The 7580-nt window shown below is 45.6% G+C and overlaps 1 pseudogene; it reads right to left on the reverse strand.

The window, feature by feature from the left end:
* Positions 1–611: 611 nt before the first annotated feature.
* On the reverse strand, positions 612–3478 carry LOC130126090 (piwi-like protein 2; annotated as a pseudogene).
* Between the last annotated feature and the right edge of the window lie 4102 nt (positions 3479–7580).

The following is a 7580-nucleotide window of genomic DNA, read 5'->3' on the forward strand; positions in this document are numbered from 1 at the left end:
AGGGACTTAATATAGAGTTGAGATTCATTATAGTAGCACGTGAAGATGGGTGGAGTCATAATAAATTTAGCCTTATGAATAAAAAAAATTGGCTAAAACAAGTAAAACACTGATCAGCAGGAGGTCCTATGTTTTATCTTCTAATTACACACCAATAATAATAATATTATGATCTATAATATGCATTGTTGGTTTTTTTTCTACTTAACCATTCAATAAATTGTTTCCAGAACAATTGGGTGTGTGGGCATGAAAAGAGATGCTCTGTTGTGTCAGTATCACCATTACAGAAACCACATTCATTATTCTCAAATCCAAATCTTACTCTTAAAAATTCACTAGAAGGATAGAAATCATTCATTCTTTTGTAGTGAAATTCTTTTGTTTTGGGTTGAATTGTGTATTTGAAGAATTTGGTTCTCAATTTGGATACTGTTGGTTGGTCAAAAATGTTTAAAATATCATTTCTATAAGACTGAGACTTATTGAATGAGAATTTGTTTTCTGTTAGAAAAACAATTCAATAACAGCCATAAAAGTAAGCTTAACAAGCTACATTTTCTGTATTTGTATTTCTGTATTTTTAACAAGCTATATTTTCTGAGCCTCTTTCACAGAAAGTGTAACTTGTCTGAACGTTCGATGGCTGGCTCAGTATGCAAATGCTGGCCAGCAAGAAATGCCAGTTTATGGGCGTAATTGCATGGTGCCGGAACACGAATCATGCCAGGCCAGTTCCAGTACAAGTGGCACATCTTGAAGGTCAGTCTTTGCAAATGGTCGGGTTGAAGGTTTGTCGTGTTATACACTGAGATGTAGCATGTAGGAAGGCTACAGCCCTGGCGAGTGTAATGTGACACCAGGTAGAAGTCCACCCAGTGGCTTTGGGTCAGAATGTGATCCAAAACAGTTCCAGGTGGCATATTGACACAGCATTGTTTAGCCAATGAGTAGAGGATGGTGCCAGGATTCAAAAAAGGACTGGTTGTTAAAATCCCTAGTGTTTGCACTGCAACAGATTCAGTGGAGATCAAACTGGAGATGTCTGCCAAGGTGACATTGCCACCACCAGGACACATCATCAGTTGTGTACCTCAGCATCACAGGGTGTTTCGGCCTTTTATCACAAGACACCCTCCGCTGAGGCAGGCCCACCAAAATGAAGACCGTCTTGGGCTCAGAGTTGGGGAAGGTCTGAAAACATTTCAGCAGCTGCGGTATCTCGTAGAGCTCCACTATCTTCAGCTGGCTCTCTGATACACCATCCCGGTACACCACAATCTTCTCTGGTAGACTGTGGTTAACCTCGTAGTATTTCTGCAGTGCGGCCAACAGGCACACTTGGAAGCCATTGATGATCTCCGCATGAGCACTCTGGAAATTTACTCTGGAGTACCATCTAGTCAACGAGCTGTTGAGACTTGCAACAAAGCCTATAACAAACTGACTCTTCTTCCTGGCTTCATAGTGGACATCGACACCGATCGCCATCAGGTGTTTCAATGGGATATCAATGGTCCATAACTCCCCTCCTAATTTGCAGTTTAACTGCAAGAGGATCCTTTGGGAAATAGTCCTTAATTTCTGGGGCTGAGAAATTGTTTGGACATTGATGACCTGGGAGGGGCTCGGGCTCTTGATAGCCCTGTAGAGATCATCCTTGTTGCCTGCCATGATGCACATGACCAGCTGCATGTTGGGCTCACTAGTGAGCTGAAAGTGGATGCTCTTGATGTAAATCTCAGTGCAGTCATCTCTCAGCGCCACCTTGATGGGGTTTTGTACTTGGATACCCACAGGCTCAGCTATCTTGTTAAAAGAGGACACCAGCGCCTCAGCCTGCTCTGTACAGTGGCGTGTATGGAAGATAGCTCAGACAATCAAAGGGCTACAACTGATGGAAGCATCCTTGAAAATCTCCCTGGACCAGGATAGATCAACGTTGGTGACAAAGGATGCTGACCGTAGCCAAATGGTCTCCAGTGGCAAAGTTCGGCCTTGAGTCATCAAGATGTCTGTGCTGATCTCTAGTCCCCATCGGCAAAGCTCGAGCTGGATCTCAGGTTTGGTATTACTGTCCATCAAAAGTTGCTTTATGGAGTGGACGTGCTGTTCTGCACTCAGGTTAATGTGCACGGTCAAATCCTTCATGACACGATAGTCATTCTTCATTTTTTCAGGTATACCCGTCATGAAGGAGAGCTCAGGGACAATAAGGATCTCTCCTGTAAAGATTTGCTTCCCTCCAGGCTTGGACATTTCCTTCGGCCGCTGGACAAGCAGGGGCTGGTCTTTCTTCTTGATTGTGATCCCATCATTTTTGCTATAGTACTACACAAAGGTATTCTGTGATCCACCAGCCATTGTGAAGCTGTCTTTTGGTGACTTACACCCCTCAATGTCATCGATACGGTAGTTGCGGTTGTTGTAGCAGGTGATGACAACGCTGCCAGTCAGCTCCTTGGTGCACACAGCATGGAAGTTCTCTCTTCTCTGTTGGTATAGCCCTTTCATTACATCCAAGACTGAGTCAGTTCGCAACACTTTACTGGTCACATCCACAGACAAGTAGAGGCCTCCATCAGTGCGCTTGATACAGGTTGAATAGCCTGGCCACACCTGCAGACAATGTTTGTCAAGAATGACTGCATTTTCTGGCTTGAAATGATTCCGCCCCACAAGCTCAAGTCCCATAATCTCCATTACCCTTTTCAGCACCACATTGTAGAAGGGGATACAAAGATCTGAAGTGGGAGGCAGAATCTTCGCCATCTGGATTTTGATTTTGATTTCCTTGCCATTGATGCGTCTCTCACTTCTCAGGACCGTTTCTTGCAGCTTAATAGGCAGGTAAAGCATTAAGCCATCAAAAGCCAGTACTTCCCCTGCGGTGGAGCGGTGATCCTTCATCGTGCCAAACCACAATGCCTTTGATTCAACATTTGGAGTAAACGTAACATGGTATTGATAAACAGCATTAATTTTTGCAGCAAATAGGGATGTGGTTCGTGCCAGTGGGTACAGGAGCTCCTTTTGTAGTGGTCTTATCAATCGGCTCAAGGGTTGCCTCCACTTTCAGTTCTACATTGGATGTTGTAGATTCTGGAAACTCTGATGCTGTTTTAATGGAGGGCGGAGGGTGCATGGTCCCGACTGGTTGTGCTCCTTGCCCCCGTGAGATGTGTGAGGGTTCGATACCCATACTCCTAAACATCGTCACCAGAGTGGATCCTTGACCTTGGGTGGGCATGTCAACCTTTTTGGTGAATGGTTCATTCTGTGTCTTCATACTCAGCAGCTCTTCTGATAAGTCTTGCTTCACTTGCTTGAAGGGTTCATCCGGTGGTGTCAAACAATGCTGTGACGTCAAACCAGGCAGGCATGCTCCCCTTGCCACTCCCACCTGTGGTTCTGCTGTCGAACCAAGGAAAAGCCCTCTTGTACGACCACAACCTCCGTAGTCACCCGACAAGGGCATCCCTCTGCACAATCCATTGAGACTCGTCAGGGGGGTTACTTGCTCTCAGACTGCATTAACAGAGCATCGGCATGGGTGGAGAAACCTCTGGCCTGTCCCCTCCTGGGGCCCGCTGTGGAGAACTGAGCACCTCTTCCACCTCGTACAAAAGGCTCTCCAAGCTGTTGCCCTTGGCCCCTCGCCTTTATTGGACGAGAATTGTAAGACCTGTCCCACGCGTCGCCCTACACTTACGTCACTTCCTGTAAGTGGCCACTCTGGTGACGTCACCAAACGCAGTTCTATGACAAGTCCTGCTCACGTACATGCTTAATCGATGGTAAACAGTCCCTCGTTACCCTTCTTTACACTCCTGAACTGGATAATCATTAAAACATCAGCATTAAAAACAAACATTATTATTTCAGTATGGTGGACAAATGCACGAGAAACTACTTAGGCCGACGTCACAGCCAAAGTGACACCAAGTAGACGTCGTCAGATGTTGCGCCAGCCACGTGTTTGCTCTTACTGAAGAAGGCGACTGGCGGTCCGTTTGTGTATTGTCAACTTCGTATTTCGTCGTGTTAATGTTATTATATTTTTCGTTTGTTTTGCACACCAATGCCATCCACGAGTCCTCTTCCACTGTTACGTGTCTCTTAAAACAGAGCTGTTTTAACCTAGGGAACAGCCAACACCCAAAAAATAAAACATTTAGATATCAAATCCTTTACTTTTTCTCAAATTCAGTAACGTCTAACTTTTCAAATTGTCGTCCAGCGTGATTTTCCGCGCGCATCCGCCAGGGGGCCTCATCTGCCCGCGTTGCTGCAGTGCTCCTCCTTGACCGAGTGGGGGCGCTGTTCAGCTGCGTTTGGAAAAACAAAACGAGCGACGGCGGCCAAGCAATCACTCACCTGCAACCTGCCAGCACGTGTGCAGCCTACCGAGGGGGGTCAGAGAGGGCGTTTAGGGGGACACACGTGTGTGGTGGGAACTTAGACGTTCCTAGTGTAACCGGTTATTTTCTTGCCCGGTGCGGGATTCGATACGGGGTGTACTGCACCACAAGGTGACGTCACTAACCGCTCGGCTATTAGTAGTTTACACTAGTTTACACCCGCGACTGCAGCGGAGCTATGCTCCATCCATCAAGCTGGGAAAACAGCTTACCAGCTTTATCAGTCCGTTACATTTCAAATGTCGGTCCCTGCATGGTTATCAAACTGTAAACTACTAATAAGACCCGTTAGCCCCCTAGCTAACGGGTCTGACCCTTTAGCCGAGCGGCTAGTGATGTCGCCTTGTGGTGCAGTACATCCCGCATCGAATCCCGCACCGGGCAAGAAAATAACCGGTTGCACTACTAATAAGACCCACTGGCCGATCGACTAGAGCAGTCTTTCTCAACCGGGGGTCCGCGGACCCCTAGTGGTCCGTGGTGTAATTGCAAGGGGTCCGTGAAAATAAAATATCTTTAAAAAAAAGATCCTATGACATTTATAGAAATAGGATTATTTTACTCAAATGTGACTGAGACCTTTATCTACCTCAACTATAAAGGGTAACAGGACTTTTTTCTCTAATTACATCTGTTTCACAAGTGTAATTTATTGTATTTTAATAAGAGATCTCGCTCCCGTTTGCATTGTTAAAAGTTACTGCATAAAAATGCTGTTGTTACATATATCTGAAAGTTACTGAATACATATTCTGTTTTGTTACATATATCTGAAAGTTACTGTATAAGAATTCTGTTTTGTTACATATATCTGAAAGTTACTGAATACATATTCTGTTTTGTTACATATATCTGAAAGTTACTGAATACATATTCTGTTTTGTTACATATATCTGAAAGTTACTGAATACATATTCTGTTTTGTTACATATATCTGAAAGTTACTGAATACATATTCTGTTTTGTTACATATATCTGAAAGTTACTGAATACATATTCTGTTTTGTTACATATATCTGAAAGTTACTGAATACATATTCTGTTTTGTTACATATATCTGAAAGTTACTGAATACATATTCTGTTTTGTTACATATATCTGAAAGTTACTGAATACATATTCTGTGTTGTTACATATATCTGAAAGTTACTGAATACATATTCTGTTGTGTTAACTATATCTAAGTTACAACTGAAAGCTCTTACTTTTACCCCAAAGAGTGAATAAATGCTATAATGCAATTTAAAATGCAGTTTCTACTGTTTCTATCAAATTGCAACCCCCCTCCCCCAAGACCAGGTGGAGGGGTCCTCAGGGTAGATCAAAAATACGCAGGGGGTCCAGGACCCCAAAAAGGTTGAGAACCACTGGACTAGCGAGTCTGACCCATTAGTCGAGCGGTTAGTGACGTCGCCTTGTGGCGCAGTACACCTCGTATCGAATCCCGCACCGGGCGAGAAAGCAGTTCGGTTACAAAACCATCGCCCATAAGCAGCGTCCTTCCCTGCACATCATAATGGCGACGAATTACAGTGTGTCAAGCGCCATTACAGGCTACTAGATACGAACAAACGTCTATAGCAACACATAAACCTAACTGTCCCTGAAAGTACTGTAACGTGCATGGATGAGTAAACACGTTGGCCGCCAGCCAACGACTGGTCCCTTTTAGTGGAGCGGTTAGCGACGTCTCCGCGGCGCGGGAGACACGGGTTCGCGTCCCGGCCGCGGCAGTTCCTGTGGTTGCCCCCCCCCCCGAATTCGCTGCAGTACTTTCATACATTTAATATTCTCCCCTTATTTCCCCTTATTGTATTATTGTCGTTTAATATCCATATATTGACCTTGAATAATGTTTCCCCGGTTCACTTGTCAGTCCGCTGATTGTGATTTGGTGATTTCTTCTGTAAACAACACAGATCATAATGGAAAGGGGCTGGCTGGAGATGCTGACCAAGCCACCGGTATAAGATAGCACATGCACGGACGGACGCTCCGCAATACGGACGCGTGCGTGTTTGTGTGTGTGCGTGAGTGTGTGTGTGTGCGTGTGTGTGAGGGAGGGAGTTAGAGAGAAAAGTGTGGGTGTGTGTGTGTGTGTGAGGGAGGGAGTTAAAGAGAAAAGTGTGGGTGTGTGTGTGTGTGTGAGGGAGGGAGTTAAAGAGAAAAGTGTGGGTGTGTGTGTGTGTGAAGGAGGGAGTTAAAGAGAAATGTGTGTGCGTGTGTGTGTGTGTGTGTGTGTGAGGGCGTTAAAGAGAAATGTGTTTGTGTGTGTGTGTGTGTGTGTGTGTGTGTGTGTGTGTGTGTGTGTGTGTGTGAGGGAGGGAGTTAAAGAGAAATGTGTGTGTGTGTGCGTGTGTGTGTGTGTGTGTGAGGGAGGGCGTTAGAGAGAAATGTGTGTGTGTGTTTGTGTGTTTGTGTGTTTGTGTGTGAGGGAGGGAGTTAGAGAGAAATGTGTGTGTGTGTGCGTGTGTGTGTGTGTGTGTGAGGGAGGGAGTTAGAGAGAAATGTGTGTGTGTGTTTGTGTGTTTGTGTGTGAGGGAGGGAGTTAGAGAGAAATGTGTGTGTGTGTTTGTGTGTGAGGGAGGGCGTTAGAGAGAAGTGTACATGTGTATGTGCGTGTGTATGTGCGTGTGTGTGTGCTTGTGTGTGAGGGAGGGAGTTACAGAGAAGTGTGTGTGTGGGGGGGAGTTAGAGAGAAATAGGTGTGTGTGTGGGGGGGGGGAGTTAGAGAGAAATAGGTGTGTGTGTGTGTGCGGGGGGGTAAGAATGAGAGAAAATGGCTTCTGGAATATCCAAAGGGGTTGAATCAAGTGCAACTGGACTTGGTGTATATCCGGGAAGACGTTTCGCCTCTCATCCAAGAGGCTCCCTCAGCTCGTGACTAGACCAAGATAGTCTGACTAGACCAGGCTGGTCTGACTAGACCAAGCTGGTCTGACTAGACCAGGCTGGTCTGACTGGCTGCTGATGAGACTCAGCATTTATCCTCTAGGAGTCGTTATCGGAGCTGTGGATATGCGTGGCTCTCCTGTGGTCGGATCACAAAGAGCCACGCATATCCACAGCTCTGACCACCACTCCTAGAGGATAAATGCTGAGTCTCATCAGCAGCCAGTCAGACTAGCTTGGTCTAGTCAGACTAGCCTGGTCTAGTCA

The sequence above is a fragment of the Lampris incognitus genome, chromosome 16, assembly GCF_029633865.1.
Source record: "Lampris incognitus isolate fLamInc1 chromosome 16, fLamInc1.hap2, whole genome shotgun sequence".
Lineage (NCBI taxonomy): Eukaryota > Metazoa > Chordata > Actinopteri > Lampriformes > Lampridae > Lampris > Lampris incognitus.